Here is a 23,420-nt window from a genome sequence, read left to right as displayed (position 1 = left end):
GTCGGGCCTGGTTAGTACTTGGATGGGAGACCGCCTGGAATACCAGGTGCTGTAAGCGTTTTGCTCCAGCAGAGGGTTCTCTTGTGTCATGCGTGGAGCAACTCCCTTTTATTTATCACCCTAATAGTGTTGTGTCTTTTTATATTGACTAAATGCAGTTTGTTAGTGCCTGATCAATCAAATATGGACAATGCCTTTACCTCAAAATCTAGGCAGTGCATTCAGCATTTGTTTTTAGGCTAGGAGACTGTCAATGTCTGTAGTCCATTAGGGCCCTGTAAAATCCCCTTCAATGTTTTGAATGATTGCCCCCCCCCCCCCCCCAAAAAAAAAAAAAAAAAATTATATTCCCCCGTTTGTCCCTGCTTCTGCAGGTTTTCGCTCTCAAAAGTACACATTTTTAATAGAAATATAACACGATTAGATGTTCTATGTCCACGACAACATTTAAAACCCTAGCAGGAAACCACTTTTGAGGTCTGGGAAAAACGGAAGACATATCGATTTTGGGGTGTAGTTACCCTTTTTTAGGCAAGTGTGCGCCAGGAAGAGACCTTTGTTTGGTTAAGCGGTGTTGCTGTAGCGCTCATGTGATTGCGGAGTTTGCAAAACAAATGGCCACTGGATTGATGCAAATACTCATGATATAATTCTGCCAGGCTGGCATAGGCTACTTTGCAGTTAACATTTGATTGAGAAGGTTTTTGTGGGAAGCCTTTCCTTCTCTACCTACCACAAGAAGGTTATCATTAGCCTCATCGCTAACGGCTACACAAAGTGTAGACATGCGCGCGCTCCGCACGCATGCGCACGGAAACTGGGCAGTCCTGTGCAGTTTCTGAAAGTTGCGTGGAAATACGAATCACTGATGCATTTTGTTCATGTCTTATGATTCACTTGGGCAAATGAATGGATTTTCTAACAGTTGAAGGGAATGATTTGATTTCCTCCTTAGCTCAAGCATTTTGTAATGTTGTTGAATTTCGGTGTAATGTCTGTATTTCGTGATTCCGTGTGGGCGCGCTGTATTTCATAGGGCCCAGGTCCATGAAGTTGTCATAAGTATGAACCTAGGATATGCCCTCTTTTTCCCCCCCACAATAGTGAAATATATGGTCTGGAAATGCAAGCAAGGTTTGAGCTTTTCAGTGTGTGTCACAAGGTGGACATTTCTCTGTCCCCCTAAGAGTAAGCGACACGTTGACTTTATATAGTGTACCAAGAGATTGCCTTTCGCTTACGGCCATACCAGCCTGAATACGCCCGATCTCGTCCGATCTCGGAAGCTAAGCAGGGTCGGGCCTGGTTAGTACTTGGATGGAGACCGCCTGGGAATACCAGGTGCTGTAAGCGTTTTGGCTCCAGCAGAGGTTCTCTTGTGTCATGCGTGGAGCAACTCCCTTTTATTTATCACCCTAATAGTGTTGTGTCTTTTTATTGGACTAAATGCAGTTTGTTAGTGCCTGATCAAATCAAATAATGGACAATGCCTTTACCTCAAAATCTAGGCAGTGCATTCAGCATTTGTTTTTAGGCTAGGAGACTGTCATGTCTGTAGTCCATTAGGGCCCTGTAAAATCCCCTTCAATGTTTTGAATGATTGCCCCCCCCCCCCCCCCCAAAAAAAAAAAAAAAAATATATTCCCCCGTTTGTCCCTGCTTCTGCAGGTTTTCGCTCTCAAAAGTACACATTTTTAATAGAAATATAACACGATTAGATTTCTATGTCCACGACAACATTTAAAACCCTAGCAGGAAACCACTTTTGAGGTCTGGGAAAACGGAAGACATATCGATTTTTGGGGTGTGTGCGCCAGGAAGAGACCTTTGTTTGGTTAAGCGGTGTTGCTGTAGCGCTCATGTGATTGCGGAGTTTGCAAAACAAATGGCCACTGGATTGATGCAAATACTCATGATATAATTCTGCCAGGCTGGCATAGGCTACTTTGCAGTTAACATTTGATTGAGAAGGTTTTTGTGGGAGCCTTTCCTTCTCTACCTACCACAAGAAGGTTATCATTAGCCTCATCGCTAACGGCTACACAAAGTGTAGACATGCGCGCGCTCCTCCGCACGCATGCGCACGGAAACTGGGCAGTCCTGTGCAGTTTCTGAAAGTTGCGTGGAAATACGAATCACTGATGCATTTTGTTCATGTCTTATGATTCACTTGGGCAAATGAATGGATTTTCTAACAAGTTGAAGGAATGATTTGATTTCCTCCTTAGCTCAAAGCATTTTGTAATGTTGTTGAATTTCGGTGTAATGTCTGTATTTCGTGATTCCGTGTGGGCGCGCTGTATTTCATAGGGCCCAGGTCCATGAAGTTGTCATAAGTATGAACCTAGGATATGCCCTCTTTTCCCCCCCCACAATAGTGAAATATATGGTCTGGAAATGCAAGCAAGGTTTGAGCTTTTCAGTGTGTGTCACAAGGTGGACATTTCTCTGTCCCCCTAAGAGTAAGCGACACGTTGACTTTATATAGTGTACCAAGAGATTGCCTTTCGCTTACGGCCATACCAGCCTGAATACGCCCGATCTCGTCCGATCTCGGAAGCTAAGCAGGGTCGGGCCTGGTTAGTACTTGGATGGGAGACCGCCTGGGAATACCAGGTGCTGTAAGCGTTTTGCTCCAGCAGAGGGTTCTCTTGTGTCATGCGTGGAGCAACTCCCTTTATTATCACCCTAATAGTGTTGTGTCTTTTATTGGACTAAATGCAGTTTGTTAGTGCCTGATCAAATAAAATAATGGACAAATGCCTTTACCTCAAAATCTAGGCAGTGCATTCAGCATTTGTTTTAGGCTAGGAGACTGTCAATGTCTGTAGTCCATTAGGGCCCTGTAAAATCCCCTTCAATGTTTTGAATGATGCCCCCCCCCCCCCCCCCAAAAAAAAAAAAAAAAAAATTAATATTCCCCCGTTTGTCCCTGCTTCTGCAGGTTTTCGCTCTCAAAAGTACACATTTTTAATAGAAATATAACACGATTAGATGTTCTATGTCCACGACAACATTTAAAACCCTAGCAGGAAACCACTTTTGAGGTCTGGGAAAACGGAAGACATATCGATTTTGGGGTGTAGTTACCCTTTTTTAGGCAAGTGGTGCGCCAGGAAGAGACCTTTGTTTGGTTAAGCGGTGTTGCTGTAGCGCTCATGTGATTGCGGAGTTTGCAAAACAAATGGCCACTGGATCGATGCAAATACTCATGATATAATTCTGCCAGGCTGGCATAGGCTACTTTGGCAGTTAACATTTGATTGAGAAGGTTTTTGTGGGAAGCCTTTCCTTCTCTACCTACCACAAGAAGGTTATCATTAGCCTCATCGCTAACGGCTACACAAAGTGTAGACATGCGCGCGCGTCCGCACGCATGCGCACGGAAACTGGGGCAGTCCTGTGCAGTTTCTGAAAGTTGCGTGGAAATACGAATCACTGATGCATTTTGTTCATGTCTTATGATTCACTTGGGCAAATGAATGGATTTTCTAACAAGTTGAAGGGAATGATTTGATTTCCTCCTTAGCTCAAAGCATTTTGTAATGTTGTTGAATTTCGGTGTAATGTCTGTATTTCGTGATTCCGTGTGGGCGCGCTGTATTTCATAGGGCCCAGGTCCATGAAGTTGTCATAAGTATGAACCTAGGATATGCCCTCTTTTTCCCCCCCACAATAGTGAAATATATGGTCTGGAAATGCAAGCAAGGTTTGAGCTTTTCAGTGTGTGTCACAAGGTGGACATTTCTCTGTCCCCCTAAGAGTAAGCGACACGTTGACTTTATATAGTGTACCAAGAGATTGCCTTTCGCTTACCGGCCATACCAGCCTGAAATACGCCCGATCTCGTCCGATCTCGGAAGCTAAGCAGGGTCGGCCTGGTTAGTACTTGGATGGGAGACCGCCTGGGAATACCAGGTGCTGTAAGCGTTTTGCTCCAGCAGAGGGTTCTCTTGTGTCATGCGTGGAGCAACTCCCTTTTATTTATCACCCTAATAGTGTTGTGTCTTTTTATTGGACTAAATGCAGTTTGTTAGTGCCTGATCAAATAAAATAATGGACAATGCCTTTACCTCAAAAATCTAGGCAGTGCATTCAGCATTTGTTTTTAGGCTAGGAGACTGTCAATGTCTGTAGTCCATTAGGGCCCTGTAAAATCCCCTTCAATGTTTTGATGATTGCCCCCCCCCCCCCCAAAAAAAAAAAAAAAAAAAATTATATTCCCCCGTTTGTCCCTGCTTCTGCAGGTTTTCGCTCTCAAAAGTACACATTTTTAATAGAAATATAACACGATTAGATGTTCTATGTCCACGACAACATTTAAAAACCCTAGCAGGAAACCACTTTTGAGGTCTGGGAAAAAACGGAAGACATATCGATTTTGGGGTGTAGTTACCCTTTTTAGGCAAGTGTGCGCCAGGAAGAGACCTTTGTTTGGTTAAGCGGTGTTGCTGTAGCGCTCATGTGATTGCGGAGTTTGCAAAACAAATGGCCACTGGATCGATGCAAATACTCATGATATAATTCTGCCAGGCTGGCATAGGCTACTTTGCAGTTAACATTTGATTGAGAAGGTTTTTGTGGGAAGCCTTTCCTTCTCTACCTACCACAAGAAGGTTATCATTAGCCTCATCGCTAAAGGCTACACAAAGTGTAGACATGCGCGCGCTCCGCACGCATGCGCACAGGAAACTGGGCAGTCCTGTGCAGTTTCTGAAAGTTGCGTGGAAATACGAATCACTGATGCATTTTGTTCATGTCTTATGATTCACTTGGGCAAATGAATGGATTTTCTAACAAGTTGAAGGGAATGATTTGATTTCCTCCTTAGCTCAAAGCATTTTGTAATGTTGTTGAATTTCGGTGTAATGTCTGTATTTCGTGATTCCGTGTGGGCGCGCTGTATTTCATAGGGCCCAGGTCCATGAAGTTGTCATAAGTATGAACCTAGGATATGCCCTCTTTTTCCCCCCCACAATAGTGAAATACATGGTCTGGAAATGCAAGCAAGGTTTGAGCTTTTCAGTGTGTGTCACAAGGTGGACATTTCTCTGTCCCCCTAAGAGTAAGCGACACGTTGACTTTATATAGTGTACCAAGAGATTGCCTTTCGCTTACGGCCATACCAGCCTGAATACGCCCGATCTCGTCCGATCTCGGAAGCTAAGCAGGGTCGGGCCTGGTTAGTACTTGGATGGGAGACCGCCTGGGAATACCAGGTGCTGTAAGCATTTTGCTCCAGCAGAGGGTTCTCTTGTGTCATGCGTGGAGCAACTCCCTTTTATTTATCACCCTAATAGTGTTGTGTCTTTTTATTGGACTAAATGCAGTTTGTTAGTGCCTGATCAAATAAAATAATGGACAATGCCTTTACCTCAAAATCTAGGCAGTGCATTCAGCATTTGTTTTTAGGCTAGGAGACTGTCAATGTCTGTAGTCCATTAGGGCCCTGTAAAATCCCCTTCAATGTTTTGAATGATTGCCCCCCCCCCCCCCCAAAAAAAAAAAAAAAAAATTATATTCCCCCCGTTTGTCCCTGCTTCTGCAGGTTTTCGCTCTCAAAAGTACACATTTTTAATAGAAATATAACACGATTAGATGTTCTATGTCCACGACAACATTTAAAACCCTAGCAGGAAACCACTTTGAGGTCTGGGAAAAACGGAAGACATATCGATTTTGGGGTGTAGTTACCCTTTTTTAGGCAAGTGTGCGCCAGGAAGAGACCTTTGTTTGGTTAAGCGGTGTTGCTGTAGCGCTCATGTGATTGCGGAGTTTGCAAAACAAATGGCCACTGGATCGATGCAAATACTCATGATATAATTCTGCCAGGCTGGCATAGGCTACTTTGCAGTTAACATTTGATTGAGAAGGTTTTTGTGGGAAGCCTTTCCTTCTCTACCTACCACAAGAAGGTTATCATTAGCCTCATCGCTAAAGGCTACACAAAGTGTAGACATGCGCGCGCTCCGCACGCATGCGCACGGAAACTGGGCAGTCCTGTGCAGTTTCTGAAAGTTGCGTGGAAATACGAATCACTGATGCATTTTGTTCATGTCTTATGATTCACTTGGGCAAATGAATGGATTTTCTAACAAGTTGAAGGGAATGATTTGATTTCCTCCTTAGCTCAAAGCATTTTGTAATGTTGTTGAATTTCGGTGTAATGTCTGTATTTCGTGATTCCGTGTGGGCGCGCTGTATTTCATAGGGCCCAGGTCCATGAAGTTGTCATAAGTATGAACCTAGGATATGCCCTCTTTTTCCCCCCACAATAGTGAAATACATGGTCTGGAAATGCAAGCAAGGTTTGAGCTTTTCAGTGTGTGTCACAAGGTGGACATTTCTCTGTCCCCTAAGAGTAAGCGACACGTTGACTTTATATAGTGTACCAAGAGATTGCCTTTCGCTTACGGCCATACCAGCCTGAATACGCCCGATCTCGTCCGATCTCGGAAGCTAAGCAGGGTCGGGCCTGGTTAGTACTTGGATGGGAGACCGCCTGGGAATACCAGGTGCTGTAAGCGTTTTGCTCCAGCAGAGGGTTCTCTTGTGTCATGCGTGGAGCAACTCCCTTTTATTTATCACCCTAATAGTGTTGTGTCTTTTTATTGGACTAAATGCAGTTTGTTAGTGCCTGATCAAATAAAATAATGGACAATGCCTTTACCTCAAAATCTAGGCAGTGCATTCAGCATTTGTTTTTAGGCTAGGAGACTGTCAATGTCTGTAGTCCATTAGGGCCCTGTAAAATCCCCTTCAATGTTTTGAATGATTGCCCCCCCCCCCCCCCCCCCAAAAAAAAAAAAAAAAAAAATTATATTCCCCCGTTTGTCCCTGCTTCTGCAGGTTTTCGCTCTCAAAAGTACACATTTTTAATAGAAATATAACACGATTAGATGTTCTATGTCCACGACAACATTTAAAACCCTAGCAGGAAACCACTTTTGAGGTCTGGGAAAAACGGAAGACATATCGATTTTGGGGTGTAGTTACCCTTTTTTAGGCAAGTGTGCGCCAGGAAGAGACCTTTGTTTGGTTAAGCGGTGTTGCTGTAGCGCTCATGTGATTGCGGAGTTTGCAAAACAAATGGCCACTGGATCGATGCAAATACTCATGATATAATTCTGCCAGGCTGGCATAGGCTACTTTGCAGTTAACATTTGATTGAGAAGGTTTTTGTGGGAAGCCTTTCCTTCTCTACCTACCACAAGAAGGTTATCATTAGCCTCATCGCTAACGGCTACACAAAGTGTAGACATGCGCGCGCTCCGCACGCATGCGCACGGAAACTGGGCAGTCCTGTGCAGTTTCTGAAAGTTGCGTGGAAATACGAATCACTGATGCATTTTGTTCATGTCTTATGATTCACTTGGGCAAATGAATGGATTTTCTAACAAGTTGAAGGGAATGATTTGATTTCCTCCTTAGCTCAAAGCATTTTGTAATGTTGTTGAATTTCGGTGTAATGTCTGTATTTCGTGATTCCGTGTGGGCGCGCTGTATTTCATAGGGCCCAGGTCCATGAAGTTGTCATAAGTATGAACCTAGGATATGCCCTCTTTTTCCCCCCCACAATAGTGAAATATATGGTCTGGAAATGCAAGCAAGGTTTGAGCTTTTCAGTGTGTGTCACAAGGTGGACATTTCTCTGTCCCCCTAAGAGTAAGCGACACGTTGACTTTATATAGTGTACCAAGAGATTGCCTTTCGCTTACGGCCATACCAGCCTGAATACGCCCGATCTCGTCCGATCTCGGAAGCTAAGCAGGGTCGGGCCTGGTTAGTACTTGGATGGGAGACCGCCTGGGAATACCAGGTGCTGTAAGCGTTTTGCTCCAGCAGAGGGTTCTCTTGTGTCATGCGTGGAGCAACTCCCTTTTATTTATCACCCTAATAGTGTTGTGTCTTTTTATTGGACTAAATGCAGTTTGTTAGTGCCTGATCAAATAAAATAATGGACAATGCCTTTACCTCAAAATCTAGGCAGTGCATTCAGCATTTGTTTTTAGGCTAGGAGACTGTCAATGTCTGTAGTCCATTAGGGCCCTGTAAAATCCCCTTCAATGTTTTGAATGATTGCCCCCCCCCCCCCCCCCAAAAAAAAAAAAAAAAAAAAATTATATTCCCCCGTTTGTCCCTGCTTCTGCAGGTTTTCGCTCTCAAAAGTACACATTTTTAATAGAAATATAACACGATTAGATGTTCTATGTCCACGACAACATTTAAAACCCTAGCAGGAAACCACTTTTGAGGTCTGGGAAAAACGGAAGACATATCGATTTTGGGGTGTAGTTACCCTTTTTTAGGCAAGTGTGCGCCAGGAAGAGACCTTTGTTTGGTTAAGCGGTGTTGCTGTAGCGCTCATGTGATTGCGGAGTTTGCAAAACAAATGGCCACTGGATCGATGCAAATACTCATGATATAATTCTGCCAGGCTGGCATAGGCTACTTTGCAGTTAACATTTGATTGAGAAGGTTTTTGTGGGAAGCCTTTCCTTCTCTACCTACCACAAGAAGGTTATCATTAGCCTCATCGCTAACGGCTACACAAAGTGTAGACATGCGCGCGCTCCGCACGCATGCGCACGGAAACTGGGCAGTCCTGTGCAGTTTCTGAAAGTTGCGTGGAAATACGAATCACTGATGCATTTTGTTCATGTCTTATGATTCACTTGGGCAAATGAATGGATTTTCTAACAAGTTGAAGGGAATGATTTGATTTCCTCCTTAGCTCAAAGCATTTTGTAATGTTGTTGAATTTCGGTGTAATGTCTGTATTTCGTGATTCCGTGTGGGCGCGCTGTATTTCATAGGGCCCAGGTCCATGAAGTTGTCATAAGTATGAACCTAGGATATGCCCTCTTTTTCCCCCCCACAATAGTGAAATATATGGTCTGGAAATGCAAGCAAGGTTTGAGCTTTTCAGTGTGTGTCACAAGGTGGACATTTCTCTGTCCCCCTAAGAGTAAGCGACACGTTGACTTTATATAGTGTACCAAGAGATTGCCTTTCGCTTACGGCCATACCAGCCTGAATACGCCCGATCTCGTCCGATCTCGGAAGCTAAGCAGGGTCGGGCCTGGTTAGTACTTGGATGGGAGACCGCCTGGGAATACCAGGTGCTGTAAGCGTTTTGCTCCAGCAGAGGGTTCTCTTGTGTCATGCGTGGAGCAACTCCCTTTTATTTATCACCCTAATAGTGTTGTGTCTTTTTATTGGACTAAATGCAGTTTGTTAGTGCCTGATCAAATCAAATAATGGACAATGCCTTTACCTCAAAATCTAGGCAGTGCATTCAGCATTTGTTTTTAGGCTAGGAGACTGTCAATGTCTGTAGTCCATTAGGGCCCTGTAAAATCCCCTTCAATGTTTTGAATGATTGCCCCCCCCCCCCCAAAAAAAAAAAAAAAAAAATTATATTCCCCCGTTTGTCCCTGCTTCTGCAGGTTTTCGCTCTCAAAAGTACACATTTTTAATAGAAATATAACACGATTAGATGTTCTATGTCCACGACAACATTTAAAACCCTAGCAGGAAACCACTTTTGAGGTCTGGGAAAAACGGAAGACATATCGATTTTGGGGTGTAGTTACCCTTTTTTAGGCAAGTGTGCGCCAGGAAGAGACCTTTGTTTGGTTAAGCGGTGTTGCTGTAGCGCTCATGTGATTGCGGAGTTTGCAAAACAAATGGCCACTGGATCGATGCAAATACTCATGATATAATTCTGCCAGGCTGGCATAGGCTACTTTGCAGTTAACATTTGATTGAGAAGGTTTTTGTGGGAAGCCTTTCCTTCTCTACCTACCACAAGAAGGTTATCATTAGCCTCATCGCTAACGGCTACACAAAGTGTAGACATGCGCGCGCTCCGCACGCATGCGCACGGAAACTGGGCAGTCCTGTGCAGTTTCTGAAAGTTGCGTGGAAATACGAATCACTGATGCATTTTGTTCATGTCTTATGATTCACTTGGGCAAATGAATGGATTTTCTAACAAGTTGAAGGGAATGATTTGATTTCCTCCTTAGCTCAAAGCATTTTGTAATGTTGTTGAATTTCGGTGTAATGTCTGTATTTCGTGATTCCGTGTGGGCGCGCTGTATTTCATAGGGCCCAGGTCCATGAAGTTGTCATAAGTATGAACCTAGGATATGCCCTCTTTTTCCCCCCCACAATAGTGAAATATATGGTCTGGAAATGCAAGCAAGGTTTGAGCTTTTCAGTGTGTGTCACAAGGTGGACATTTCTCTGTCCCCCTAAGAGTAAGCGACACGTTGACTTTATATAGTGTACCAAGAGATTGCCTTTCGCTTACGGCCATACCAGCCTGAATACGCCCGATCTCGTCCGATCTCGGAAGCTAAGCAGGGTCGGGCCTGGTTAGTACTTGGATGGGAGACCGCCTGGGAATACCAGGTGCTGTAAGCGTTTTGCTCCAGCAGAGGGTTCTCTTGTGTCATGCGTGGAGCAACTCCCTTTTATTTATCACCCTAATAGTGTTGTGTCTTTTTATTGGACTAAATGCAGTTTGTTAGTGCCTGATCAAATAAAATAATGGACAATGCCTTTACCTCAAAATCTAGGCAGTGCATTCAGCATTTGTTTTTAGGCTAGGAGACTGTCAATGTCTGTAGTCCATTAGGGCCCTGTAAAATCCCCTTCAATGTTTTGAATGATTGCCCCCCCCCCCCCCAAAAAAAAAAAAAAAAAAATTATATTCCCCCGTTTGTCCCTGCTTCTGCAGGTTTTCGCTCTCAAAAGTACACATTTTTAATAGAAATATAACACGATTAGATGTTCTATGTCCACGACAACATTTAAAAACCCTAGCAGGAAACCACTTTTGAGGTCTGGGAAAAACGGAAGACATATCGATTTTGGGGTGTAGTTACCCTTTTTTAGGCAAGTGTGCGCCAGGAAGAGACCTTTGTTTGGTTAAGCGGTGTTGCTGTAGCGCTCATGTGATTGCGGAGTTTGCAAAACAAATGGCCACTGGATCGATGCAAATACTCATGATATAATTCTGCCAGGCTGGCATAGGCTACTTTGCAGTTAACATTTGATTGAGAAGGTTTTTGTGGGAAGCCTTTCCTTCTCTACCTACCACAAGAAGGTTATCATTAGCCTCATCGCTAACGGCTACACAAAGTGTAGACATGCGCGCGCATCCGCACGCATGCGCACGGAAACTGGGCAGTCCTGTGCAGTTTCTGAAAGTTGCGTGGAAATACGAATCACTGATGCATTTTGTTCATGTCTTATGATTCACTTGGGCAAATGAATGGATTTTCTAACAAGTTGAAGGGAATGATTTGATTTCCTCCTTAGCTCAAAGCATTTTGTAATGTTGTTGAATTTCGGTGTAATGTCTGTATTTCGTGATTCCGTGTGGGCGCGCTGTATTTCATAGGGCCCAGGTCCATGAAGTTGTCATAAGTATGAACCTAGGATATGCCCTCTTTTTCCCCCCCACAATAGTGAAATATATGGTCTGGAAATGCAAGCAAGGTTTGAGCTTTTCAGTGTGTGTCACAAGGTGGACATTTCTCTGTCCCCCTAAGAGTAAGCGACACGTTGACTTTATATAGTGTACCAAGAGATTGCCTTTCGCTTACGGCCATACCAGCCTGAATACGCCCGATCTCGTCCGATCTCGGAAGCTAAGCAGGGTCGGGCCTGGTTAGTACTTGGATGGGAGACCGCCTGGGAATACCAGGTGCTGTAAGCGTTTTGCTCCAGCAGAGGGTTCTCTTGTGTCATGCGTGGAGCAACTCCCTTTTATTTATCACCCTAATAGTGTTGTGTCTTTTTATTGGACTAAATGCAGTTTGTTAGTGCCTGATCAAATAAAATAATGGACAATGCCTTTACCTCAAAATCTAGGCAGTGCATTCAGCATTTGTTTTTAGGCTAGGAGACTGTCAATGTCTGTAGTCCATTAGGGCCCTGTAAAATCCCCTTCAATGTTTTGAATGATTGCCCCCCCCCCCCCCCAAAAAAAAAAAAAAAAAAATTATATTCCCCCGTTTGTCCCTGCTTCTGCAGGTTTTCGCTCTCAAAAGTACACATTTTTAATAGAAATATAACACGATTAGATGTTCTATGTCCACGACAACATTTAAAACCCTAGCAGGAAACCACTTTTGAGGTCTGGGAAAAACGGAAGACATATCGATTTTGGGGTGTAGTTACCCTTTTTTAGGCAAGTGTGCGCCAGGAAGAGACCTTTGTTTGGTTAAGCGGTGTTGCTGTAGCGCTCATGTGATTGCGGAGTTTGCAAAACAAATGGCCACTGGATCGATGCAAATACTCATGATATAATTCTGCCAGGCTGGCATAGGCTACTTTGCAGTTAACATTTGATTGAGAAGGTTTTTGTGGGAAGCCTTTCCTTCTCTACCTACCACAAGAAGGTTATCATTAGCCTCATCGCTAACGGCTACACAAAGTGTAGACATGCGCGCGCTCCGCACGCATGCGCACGGAAACTGGGCAGTCCTGTGCAGTTTCTGAAAGTTGCGTGGAAATACGAATCACTGATGCATTTTGTTCATGTCTTATGATTCACTTGGGCAAATGAATGGATTTTCTAACAAGTTGAAGGGAATGATTTGATTTCCTCCTTAGCTCAAAGCATTTTGTAATGTTGTTGAATTTCGGTGTAATGTCTGTATTTCGTGATTCCGTGTGGGCGCGCTGTATTTCATAGGGCCCAGGTCCATGAAGTTGTCATAAGTATGAACCTAGGATATGCCCTCTTTTTCCCCCCCACAATAGTGAAATATATGGTCTGGAAATGCAAGCAAGGTTTGAGCTTTTCAGTGTGTGTCACAAGGTGGACATTTCTCTGTCCCCCTAAGAGTAAGCGACACGTTGACTTTATATAGTGTACCAAGAGATTGCCTTTCACTTACGGCCATACCAGCCTGAATACGCCCGATCTCGTCCGATCTCGGAAGCTAAGCAGGGTCGGGCCTGGTTAGTACTTGGATGGGAGACCGCCTGGGAATACCAGGTGCTGTAAGCGTTTTGCTCCAGCAGAGGGTTCTCTTGTGTCATGCGTGGAGCAACTCCCTTTTATTTATCACCCTAATAGTGTTGTGTCTTTTTATTGGACTAAATGCAGTTTGTTAGTGCCTGATCAAATCAAATAATGGACAATGCCTTTACCTCAAAATCTAGGCAGTGCATTCAGCATTTGTTTTTAGGCTAGGAGACTGTCAATGTCTGTAGTCCATTAGGGCCCTGTAAAATCCCCTTCAATGTTTTGAATGATTGCCCCCCCCCCCCCCCAAAAAAAAACAACAAAAAAATTATATTCCCCCGTTTGTCCCTGCTTCTGCAGGTTTTCGCTCTCAAAAGTACACCTTTTTAATAGAAATATAACACGATTAGATGTTCTATGTCCACGACAACATTTAAAACCCTAGCAGGAAACCACTTTTGAGGTCTGGGAAAAACGGAAGACATATCGATTTTGGGGTGTGTGCGCCAGGAAGAGACCTTTGTTTGGTTAAGCGGTGTTGCTGTAGCGCTCATGTGATTGCGGAGTTTGCAAAACAAATGGCCACTGGATTGATGCAAATACTCATGATATAATTCTGCCAGGCTGGCATAGGCTACTTTGCAGTTAACATTTGATTGAGAAGGTTTTTGTGGGAAGCCTTTCCTTCTCTACCTACCACAAGAAGGTTATCATTAGCCTCATCGCTAACGGCTACACAAAGTGTAGACATGCGCGCGCTCCGCACGCATGCGCACGGAAACTGGGCAGTCCTGTGCAGTTTCTGAAAGTTGCGTGGAAATACGAATCACTGATGCATTTTGTTCATGTCTTATGATTCACTTGGGCAAATGAATGGATTTTCTAACAAGTTGAAGGGAATGATTTGATTTCCTCCTTAGCTCAAAGCATTTTGTAATGTTGTTGAATTTCGGTGTAATGTCTGTATTTCGTGATTCCGTGTGGGCGCGCTGTATTTCATAGGGCCCAGGTCCATGAAGTTGTCATAAGTATGAACCTAGGATATGCCCTCTTTTTCCCCCCCACAATAGTGAAATATATGGTCTGGAAATGCAAGCAAGGTTTGAGCTTTTCAGTGTGTGTCACAAGGTGGACATTTCTCTGTCCCCCTAAGAGTAAGCGACACGTTGACTTTATATAGTGTACCAAGAGATTGCCTTTCGCTTACGGCCATACCAGCCTGAATACGCCCGATCTCGTCCGATCTCGGAAGCTAAGCAGGGTCGGGCCTGGTTAGTACTTGGATGGGAGACCGCCTGGGAATACCAGGTGCTGTAAGCGTTTTGCTCCAGCAGAGGGTTCTCTTGTGTCATGCGTGGAGCAACTCCCTTTTATTTATCACCCTAATAGTGTTGTGTCTTTTTATTGGACTAAATGCAGTTTGTTAGTGCCTGATCAAATCAAATAATGGACAATGCCTTTACCTCAAAATCTAGGCAGTGCATTCAGCATTTGTTTTTAGGCTAGGAGACTGTCAATGTCTGTAGTCCATTAGGGCCCTGTAAAATCCCCTTCAATGTTTTGAATGATTGCCCCCCCCCCCCCCCCCCAAAAAAAAAAAAAAAAAAAAAAAAATTATATTCCCCCGTTTGTCCCTGCTTCTGCAGGTTTTCGCTCTCAAAAGTACACATTTTTAATAGAAATATAACACGATTAGATGTTCTATGTCCACGACAACATTTAAAACCCTAGCAGGAAACCACTTTTGAGGTCTGGGAAAAACGGAAGACATATCGATTTTGGGGTGTGTGCGCCAGGAAGAGACCTTTGTTTGGTTAAGCGGTGTTGCTGTAGCGCTCATGTGATTGCGGAGTTTGCAAAACAAATGGCCACTGGATTGATGCAAATACTCATGATATAATTCTGCCAGGCTGGCATAGGCTACTTTGCAGTTAACATTTGATTGAGAAGGTTTTTGTGGGAAGCCTTTCCTTCTCTACCTACCACAAGAAGGTTATCATTAGCCTCATCGCTAACGGCTACACAAAGTGTAGACATGCGCGCGCTCCGCACGCATGCGCACGGAAACTGGGCAGTCCTGTGCAGTTTCTGAAAGTTGCGTGGAAATACGAATCACTGATGCATTTTGTTCATGTCTTATGATTCACTTGGGCAAATGAATGGATTTTCTAACAAGTTGAAGGGAATGATTTGATTTCCTCCTTAGCTCAAAGCATTTTGTAATGTTGTTGAATTTCGGTGTAATGTCTGTATTTCGTGATTCCGTGTGGGCGCGCTGTATTTCATAGGGCCCAGGTCCATGAAGTTGTCATAAGTATGAACCTAGGATATGCCCTCTTTTTCCCCCCCACAATAGTGAAATATATGGTCTGGAAATGCAAGCAAGGTTTGAGCTTTTCAGTGTGTGTCACAAGGTGGACATTTCTCTGTCCCCCTAAGAGTAAGCGACACGTTGACTTTATATAGTGTACCAAGAGATTGCCTTTCGCTTACGGCCATACCAGCCTGAATACGCCCGATCTCGTCCGATCTCGGAAGCTAAGCAGGGTCGGGCCTGGTTAGTACTTGGATGGGAGACCGCCTGGGAATACCAGGTGCTGTAAGCGTTTTGCTCCAGCAGAGGGTTCTCTTGTGTCATGCGTGGAGCAACTCCCTTTTATTTATCACCCTAATAGTGTTGTGTCTTTTTATTGGACTAAATGCAGTTTGTTAGTGCCTGATCAAATCAAATAATGGACAATGCCTTTACCTCAAAATCTAGGCAGTGCATTCAGCATTTGTTTTTAGGCTAGGAGACTGTCAATGTCTGTAGTCCATTAGGGCCCTGTAAAATCCCCTTCAATGTTTTGAATGATTGCCCCCCCCCCCCAAAAAAAAAAAACAACAAAAAAATTATATTCCCCCGTTTGTCCCTGCTTCTGCAGGTTTTCGCTCTCAAAAGTACACCTTTTTAATAGAAATATAACACGATTAGATGTTCTATGTCCACGACAACATTTAAAACCCTAGCAGGAAACCACTTTTGAGGTCTGGGAAAAACGGAAGACATATCGATTTTGGGGTGTGTGCGCCAGGAAGAGACCTTTGTTTGGTTAAGCGGTGTTGCTGTAGCGCTCATGTGATTGCGGAGTTTGCAAAACAAATGGCCACTGGATTGATGCAAATACTCATGATATAATTCTGCCAGGCTGGCATAGGCTACTTTGCAGTTAACATTTGATTGAGAAGGTTTTTGTGGGAAGCCTTTCCTTCTCTACCTACCACAAGAAGGTTATCATTAGCCTCATCGCTAACGGCTACACAAAGTGTAGACATGCGCGCGCTCCGCACGCATGCGCACGGAAACTGGGCAGTCCTGTGCAGTTTCTGAAAGTTGCGTGGAAATACGAATCACTGATGCATTTTGTTCATGTCTTATGATTCACTTGGGCAAATGAATGGATTTTCTAACAAGTTGAAGGGAATGATTTGATTTCCTCCTTAGCTCAAAGCATTTTGTAATGTTGTTGAATTTCGGTGTAATGTCTGTATTTCGTGATTCCGTGTGGGCGCGCTGTATTTCATAGGGCCCAGGTCCATGAAGTTGTCATAAGTATGAACCTAGGATATGCCCTCTTTTTCCCCCCCACAATAGTGAAATATATGGTCTGGAAATGCAAGCAAGGTTTGAGCTTTTCAGTGTGTGTCACAAGGTGGACATTTCTCTGTCCCCCTAAGAGTAAGCGACACGTTGACTTTATATAGTGTACCAAGAGATTGCCTTTCGCTTACGGCCATACCAGCCTGAATACGCCCGATCTCGTCCGATCTCGGAAGCTAAGCAGGGTCGGGCCTGGTTAGTACTTGGATGGGAGACCGCCTGGGAATACCAGGTGCTGTAAGCGTTTTGCTCCAGCAGAGGGTTCTCTTGTGTCATGCGTGGAGCAACTCCCTTTTATTTATCACCCTAATAGTGTTGTGTCTTTTTATTGGACTAAATGCAGTTTGTTAGTGCCTGATCAAATCAAATAATGGACAATGCCTTTACCTCAAAATCTAGGCAGTGCATTCAGCATTTGTTTTTAGGCTAGGAGACTGTCAATGTCTGTAGTCCATTAGGGCCCTGTAAAATCCCCTTCAATGTTTTGAATGATTGCCCCCCCCCCCCCCCCCAAAAAAAAAAAAAAAAAAAAAAAATTATATTCCCCCGTTTGTCCCTGCTTCTGCAGGTTTTCGCTCTCAAAAGTACACATTTTTAATAGAAATATAACACGATTAGATGTTCTATGTCCACGACAACATTTAAAACCCTAGCAGGAAACCACTTTTGAGGTCTGGGAAAAACGGAAGACATATCGATTTTGGGGTGTGTGCGCCAGGAAGAGACCTTTGTTTGGTTAAGCGGTGTTGCTGTAGCGCTCATGTGATTGCGGAGTTTGCAAAACAAATGGCCACTGGATTGATGCAAATACTCATGATATAATTCTGCCAGGCTGGCATAGGCTACTTTGCAGTTAACATTTGATTGAGAAGGTTTTTGTGGGAAGCCTTTCCTTCTCTACCTACCACAAGAAGGTTATCATTAGCCTCATCGCTAACGGCTACACAAAGTGTAGACATGCGCGCGCTCCGCACGCATGCGCACGGAAACTGGGCAGTCCTGTGCAGTTTCTGAAAGTTGCGTGGAAATACGAATCACTGATGCATTTTGTTCATGTCTTATGATTCACTTGGGCAAATGAATGGATTTTCTAACAAGTTGAAGGGAATGATTTGATTTCCTCCTTAGCTCAAAGCATTTTGTAATGTTGTTGAATTTCGGTGTAATGTCTGTATTTCGTGATTCCGTGTGGGCGCGCTGTATTTCATAGGGCCCAGGTCCATGAAGTTGTCATAAGTATGAACCTAGGATATGCCCTCTTTTTCCCCCCCACAATAGTGAAATATATGGTCTGGAAATGCAAGCAAGGTTTGAGCTTTTCAGTGTGTGTCACAAGGTGGACATTTCTCTGTCCCCCTAAGAGTAAGCGACACGTTGACTTTATATAGTGTACCAAGAGATTGCCTTTCGCTTACGGCCATACCAGCCTGAATACGCCCGATCTCGTCCGATCTCGGAAGCTAAGCAGGGTCGGGCCTGGTTAGTACTTGGATGGGAGACCGCCTGGGAATACCAGGTGCTGTAAGCGTTTTGCTCCAGCAGAGGGTTCTCTTGTGTCATGCGTGGAGCAACTCCCTTTTATTTATCACCCTAATAGTGTTGTGTCTTTTTATTGGACTAAATGCAGTTTGTTAGTGCCTGATCAAATCAAATAATGGACAATGCCTTTACCTCAAAATCTAGGCAGTGCATTCAGCATTTGTTTTTAGGCTAGGAGACTGTCAATGTCTGTAGTCCATTAGGGCCCTGTAAAATCCCCTTCAATGTTTTGAATGATTGCCCCCCCCCCCCCCCCAAAAAAAAACAACAAAAAAATTATATTCCCCCGTTTGTCCCTGCTTCTGCAGGTTTTCGCTCTCAAAAGTACACCTTTTTAATAGAAATATAACACGATTAGATGTTCTATGTCCACGACAACATTTAAAACCCTAGCAGGAAACCACTTTTGAGGTCTGGGAAAAACGGAAGACATATCGATTTTGGGGTGTGTGCGCCAGGAAGAGACCTTTGTTTGGTTAAGCGGTGTTGCTGTAGCGCTCATGTGATTGCGGAGTTTGCAAAACAAATGGCCACTGGATTGATGCAAATACTCATGATATAATTCTGCCAGGCTGGCATAGGCTACTTTGCAGTTAACATTTGATTGAGAAGGTTTTTGTGGGAAGCCTTTCCTTCTCTACCTACCACAAGAAGGTTATCATTAGCCTCATCGCTAACGGCTACACAAAGTGTAGACATGCGCGCGCTCCGCACGCATGCGCACGGAAACTGGGCAGTCCTGTGCAGTTTCTGAAAGTTGCGTGGAAATACGAATCACTGATGCATTTTGTTCATGTCTTATGATTCACTTGGGCAAATGAATGGATTTTCTAACAAGTTGAAGGGAATGATTTGATTTCCTCCTTAGCTCAAAGCATTTTGTAATGTTGTTGAATTTCGGTGTAATGTCTGTATTTCGTGATTCCGTGTGGGCGCGCTGTATTTCATAGGGCCCAGGTCCATGAAGTTGTCATAAGTATGAACCTAGGATATGCCCTCTTTTTCCCCCCCACAATAGTGAAATATATGGTCTGGAAATGCAAGCAAGGTTTGAGCTTTTCAGTGTGTGTCACAAGGTGGACATTTCTCTGTCCCCCTAAGAGTAAGCGACACGTTGACTTTATATAGTGTACCAAGAGATTGCCTTTCGCTTACGGCCATACCAGCCTGAATACGCCCGATCTCGTCCGATCTCGGAAGCTAAGCAGGGTCGGGCCTGGTTAGTACTTGGATGGGAGACCGCCTGGGAATACCAGGTGCTGTAAGCGTTTTGCTCCAGCAGAGGGTTCTCTTGTGTCATGCGTGGAGCAACTCCCTTTTATTTATCACCCTAATAGTGTTGTGTCTTTTTATTGGACTAAATGCAGTTTGTTAGTGCCTGATCAAATCAAATAATGGACAATGCCTTTACCTCAAAATCTAGGCAGTGCATTCAGCATTTGTTTTTAGGCTAGGAGACTGTCAATGTCTGTAGTCCATTAGGGCCCTGTAAAATCCCCTTCAATGTTTTGAATGATTGCCCCCCCCCCCCCCCCCAAAAAAAAAAAAAAAAAAAAAAAAAAATTATATTCCCCCGTTTGTCCCTGCTTCTGCAGGTTTTCGCTCTCAAAAGTACACATTTTTAATAGAAATATAACACGATTAGATGTTCTATGTCCACGACAACATTTAAAACCCTAGCAGGAAACCACTTTTGAGGTCTGGGAAAAACGGAAGACATATCGATTTTGGGGTGTGTGCGCCAGGAAGAGACCTTTGTTTGGTTAAGCGGTGTTGCTGTAGCGCTCATGTGATTGCGGAGTTTGCAAAACAAATGGCCACTGGATTGATGCAAATACTCATGATATAATTCTGCCAGGCTGGCATAGGCTACTTTGCAGTTAACATTTGATTGAGAAGGTTTTTGTGGGAAGCCTTTCCTTCTCTACCTACCACAAGAAGGTTATCATTAGCCTCATCGCTAACGGCTACACAAAGTGTAGACATGCGCGCGCTCCGCACGCATGCGCACGGAAACTGGGCAGTCCTGTGCAGTTTCTGAAAGTTGCGTGGAAATACGAATCACTGATGCATTTTGTTCATGTCTTATGATTCACTTGGGCAAATGAATGGATTTTCTAACAAGTTGAAGGGAATGATTTGATTTCCTCCTTAGCTCAAAGCATTTTGTAATGTTGTTGAATTTCGGTGTAATGTCTGTATTTCGTGATTCCGTGTGGGCGCGCTGTATTTCATAGGGCCCAGGTCCATGAAGTTGTCATAAGTATGAACCTAGGATATGCCCTCTTTTTCCCCCCCACAATAGTGAAATATATGGTCTGGAAATGCAAGCAAGGTTTGAGCTTTTCAGTGTGTGTCACAAGGTGGACATTTCTCTGTCCCCCTAAGAGTAAGCGACACGTTGACTTTATATAGTGTACCAAGAGATTGCCTTTCGCTTACGGCCATACCAGCCTGAATACGCCCGATCTCGTCCGATCTCGGAAGCTAAGCAGGGTCGGGCCTGGTTAGTACTTGGATGGGAGACCGCCTGGGAATACCAGGTGCTGTAAGCGTTTTGCTCCAGCAGAGGGTTCTCTTGTGTCATGCGTGGAGCAACTCCCTTTTATTTATCACCCTAATAGTGTTGTGTCTTTTTATTGGACTAAATGCAGTTTGTTAGTGCCTGATCAAATCAAATAATGGACAATGCCTTTACCTCAAAATCTAGGCAGTGCATTCAGCATTTGTTTTTAGGCTAGGAGACTGTCAATGTCTGTAGTCCATTAGGGCCCTGTAAAATCCCCTTCAATGTTTTGAATGATTGCCCCCCCCCCCCAAAAAAAAAAAACAACAAAAAAATTATATTCCCCCGTTTGTCCCTGCTTCTGCAGGTTTTCGCTCTCAAAAGTACACCTTTTTAATAGAAATATAACACGATTAGATGTTCTATGTCCACGACAACATTTAAAACCCTAGCAGGAAACCACTTTTGAGGTCTGGGAAAAACGGAAGACATATCGATTTTGGGGTGTGTGCGCCAGGAAGAGACCTTTGTTTGGTTAAGCGGTGTTGCTGTAGCGCTCATGTGATTGCGGAGTTTGCAAAACAAATGGCCACTGGATTGATGCAAATACTCATGATATAATTCTGCCAGGCTGGCATAGGCTACTTTGCAGTTAACATTTGATTGAGAAGGTTTTTGTGGGAAGCCTTTCCTTCTCTACCTACCACAAGAAGGTTATCATTAGCCTCATCGCTAACGGCTACACAAAGTGTAGACATGCGCGCGCTCCGCACGCATGCGCACGGAAACTGGGCAGTCCTGTGCAGTTTCTGAAAGTTGCGTGGAAATACGAATCACTGATGCATTTTGTTCATGTCTTATGATTCACTTGGGCAAATGAATGGATTTTCTAACAAGTTGAAGGGAATGATTTGATTTCCTCCTTAGCTCAAAGCATTTTGTAATGTTGTTGAATTTCGGTGTAATGTCTGTATTTCGTGATTCCGTGTGGGCGCGCTGTATTTCATAGGGCCCAGGTCCATGAAGTTGTCATAAGTATGAACCTAGGATATGCCCTCTTTTTCCCCCCCACAATAGTGAAATATATGGTCTGGAAATGCAAGCAAGGTTTGAGCTTTTCAGTGTGTGTCACAAGGTGGACATTTCTCTGTCCCCCTAAGAGTAAGCGACACGTTGACTTTATATAGTGTACCAAGAGATTGCCTTTCGCTTACGGCCATACCAGCCTGAATACGCCCGATCTCGTCCGATCTCGGAAGCTAAGCAGGGTCGGGCCTGGTTAGTACTTGGATGGGAGACCGCCTGGGAATACCAGGTGCTGTAAGCGTTTTGCTCCAGCAGAGGGTTCTCTTGTGTCATGCGTGGAGCAACTCCCTTTTATTTATCACCCTAATAGTGTTGTGTCTTTTTATTGGACTAAATGCAGTTTGTTAGTGCCTGATCAAATCAAATAATGGACAATGCCTTTACCTCAAAATCTAGGCAGTGCATTCAGCATTTGTTTTTAGGCTAGGAGACTGTCAATGTCTGTAGTCCATTAGGGCCCTGTAAAATCCCCTTCAATGTTTTGAATGATTGCCCCCCCCCCCCAAAAAAAAAAAAAAAAAAAAATTATATTCCCCCGTTTGTCCCTGCTTCTGCAGGTTTTCGCTCTCAAAAGTACACATTTTTAATAGAAATATAACACGATTAGATGTTCTATGTCCACGACAACATTTAAAACCCTAGCAGGAAACCACTTTTGAGGTCTGGGAAAAACGGAAGACATATCGATTTTGGGGTGTAGTTACCCTTTTTTAGGCAAGTGTGCGCCAGGAAGAGACCTTTGTTTGGTTAAGCGGTGTTGCTGTAGCGCTCATGTGATTGCGGAGTTTGCAAAACAAATGGCCACTGGATCGATGCAAATACTCATGATATAATTCTGCCAGGCTGGCATAGGCTACTTTGCAGTTAACATTTGATTGAGAAGGTTTTTGTGGGAAGCCTTTCCTTCTCTACCTACCACAAGAAGGTTATCATTAGCCTCATCGCTAACGGCTACACAAAGTGTAGACATGCGCGCGCTCCGCACGCATGCGCACGGAAACTGGGCAGTCCTGTGCAGTTTCTGAAAGTTGCGTGGAAATACGAATCACTGATGCATTTTGTTCATGTCTTATGATTCACTTGGGCAAATGAATGGATTTTCTAACAAGTTGAAGGGAATGATTTGATTTCCTCCTTAGCTCAAAGCATTTTGTAATGTTGTTGAATTTCGGTGTAATGTCTGTATTTCGTGATTCCGTGTGGGCGCGCTGTATTTCATAGGGCCCAGGTCCATGAAGTTGTCATAAGTATGAACCTAGGATATGCCCTCTTTTTCCCCCCCACAATAGTGAAATATATGGTCTGGAAATGCAAGCAAGGTTTGAGCTTTTCAGTGTGTGTCACAAGGTGGACATTTCTCTGTCCCCCTAAGAGTAAGCGACACGTTGACTTTATATAGTGTACCAAGAGATTGCCTTTCGCTTACGGCCATACCAGCCTGAATACGCCCGATCTCGTCCGATCTCGGAAGCTAAGCAGGGTCGGGCCTGGTTAGTACTTGGATGGGAGACCGCCTGGGAATACCAGGTGCTGTAAGCGTTTTGCTCCAGCAGAGGGTTCTCTTGTGTCATGCGTGGAGCAACTCCCTTTTATTTATCACCCTAATAGTGTTGTGTCTTTTTATTGGACTAAATGCAGTTTGTTAGTGCCTGATCAAATCA

The 23,420-nt window shown here is 44.0% G+C and overlaps 17 non-coding genes and 1 pseudogene across 17 annotated transcripts; all 18 read left to right on the top strand.

The window, feature by feature from the left end:
* The first annotated feature begins 1,235 nt into the window (after positions 1-1,235).
* LOC118942306 lies at positions 1,236-1,353 on the top strand. The gene has a single exon (XR_005038255.1). It is a non-coding gene; the product is annotated as a 5S ribosomal RNA (ribosomal RNA).
* Positions 1,354-2,509: 1,156 nt separating this feature from the next.
* On the top strand, positions 2,510-2,628 carry LOC118942424. Its single transcript, XR_005038374.1, has one exon. It is a non-coding gene; the product is annotated as a 5S ribosomal RNA (ribosomal RNA).
* Positions 2,629-3,810: 1,182 nt separating this feature from the next.
* On the top strand, positions 3,811-3,930 carry LOC118942451 (annotated as a pseudogene).
* A 1,182-nt stretch (positions 3,931-5,112) lies between these two features.
* On the top strand, positions 5,113-5,231 carry LOC118942111. Its single transcript, XR_005038060.1, has one exon. It is a non-coding gene; the product is annotated as a 5S ribosomal RNA (ribosomal RNA).
* Positions 5,232-6,408: 1,177 nt separating this feature from the next.
* LOC118942411 lies at positions 6,409-6,527 on the top strand. The gene has a single exon (XR_005038362.1). It is a non-coding gene; the product is annotated as a 5S ribosomal RNA (ribosomal RNA).
* A 1,185-nt stretch (positions 6,528-7,712) lies between these two features.
* On the top strand, positions 7,713-7,831 carry LOC118942400. The gene has a single exon (XR_005038351.1). It is a non-coding gene; the product is annotated as a 5S ribosomal RNA (ribosomal RNA).
* Positions 7,832-9,015: 1,184 nt separating this feature from the next.
* LOC118942389 lies at positions 9,016-9,134 on the top strand. The gene has a single exon (XR_005038340.1). It is a non-coding gene; the product is annotated as a 5S ribosomal RNA (ribosomal RNA).
* Positions 9,135-10,312: 1,178 nt separating this feature from the next.
* LOC118942378 lies at positions 10,313-10,431 on the top strand. The gene has a single exon (XR_005038329.1). It is a non-coding gene; the product is annotated as a 5S ribosomal RNA (ribosomal RNA).
* A 1,181-nt stretch (positions 10,432-11,612) lies between these two features.
* On the top strand, positions 11,613-11,731 carry LOC118942367. Its single transcript, XR_005038318.1, has one exon. It is a non-coding gene; the product is annotated as a 5S ribosomal RNA (ribosomal RNA).
* A 1,180-nt stretch (positions 11,732-12,911) lies between these two features.
* Positions 12,912-13,030, top strand: LOC118942435. Its single transcript, XR_005038385.1, has one exon. It is a non-coding gene; the product is annotated as a 5S ribosomal RNA (ribosomal RNA).
* A 1,159-nt stretch (positions 13,031-14,189) lies between these two features.
* Positions 14,190-14,308, top strand: LOC118942356. Its single transcript, XR_005038305.1, has one exon. It is a non-coding gene; the product is annotated as a 5S ribosomal RNA (ribosomal RNA).
* A 1,167-nt stretch (positions 14,309-15,475) lies between these two features.
* Positions 15,476-15,594, top strand: LOC118942344. Its single transcript, XR_005038293.1, has one exon. It is a non-coding gene; the product is annotated as a 5S ribosomal RNA (ribosomal RNA).
* Positions 15,595-16,753: 1,159 nt separating this feature from the next.
* LOC118942333 lies at positions 16,754-16,872 on the top strand. Its single transcript, XR_005038282.1, has one exon. It is a non-coding gene; the product is annotated as a 5S ribosomal RNA (ribosomal RNA).
* A 1,165-nt stretch (positions 16,873-18,037) lies between these two features.
* Positions 18,038-18,156, top strand: LOC118942322. The gene has a single exon (XR_005038271.1). It is a non-coding gene; the product is annotated as a 5S ribosomal RNA (ribosomal RNA).
* A 1,160-nt stretch (positions 18,157-19,316) lies between these two features.
* LOC118942311 lies at positions 19,317-19,435 on the top strand. The gene has a single exon (XR_005038260.1). It is a non-coding gene; the product is annotated as a 5S ribosomal RNA (ribosomal RNA).
* Positions 19,436-20,603: 1,168 nt separating this feature from the next.
* LOC118942299 lies at positions 20,604-20,722 on the top strand. The gene has a single exon (XR_005038248.1). It is a non-coding gene; the product is annotated as a 5S ribosomal RNA (ribosomal RNA).
* A 1,159-nt stretch (positions 20,723-21,881) lies between these two features.
* Positions 21,882-22,000, top strand: LOC118942288. The gene has a single exon (XR_005038237.1). It is a non-coding gene; the product is annotated as a 5S ribosomal RNA (ribosomal RNA).
* Positions 22,001-23,179: 1,179 nt separating this feature from the next.
* LOC118942277 lies at positions 23,180-23,298 on the top strand. Its single transcript, XR_005038226.1, has one exon. It is a non-coding gene; the product is annotated as a 5S ribosomal RNA (ribosomal RNA).
* Positions 23,299-23,420: the final 122 nt, after the last annotated feature.

Source organism: Oncorhynchus mykiss, chromosome 20, assembly GCF_013265735.2.
Source record: "Oncorhynchus mykiss isolate Arlee chromosome 20, USDA_OmykA_1.1, whole genome shotgun sequence".
Taxonomy (NCBI): domain Eukaryota; kingdom Metazoa; phylum Chordata; class Actinopteri; order Salmoniformes; family Salmonidae; genus Oncorhynchus; species Oncorhynchus mykiss.
This window is presented reverse-complemented; position numbering and strand designations above follow the sequence as displayed.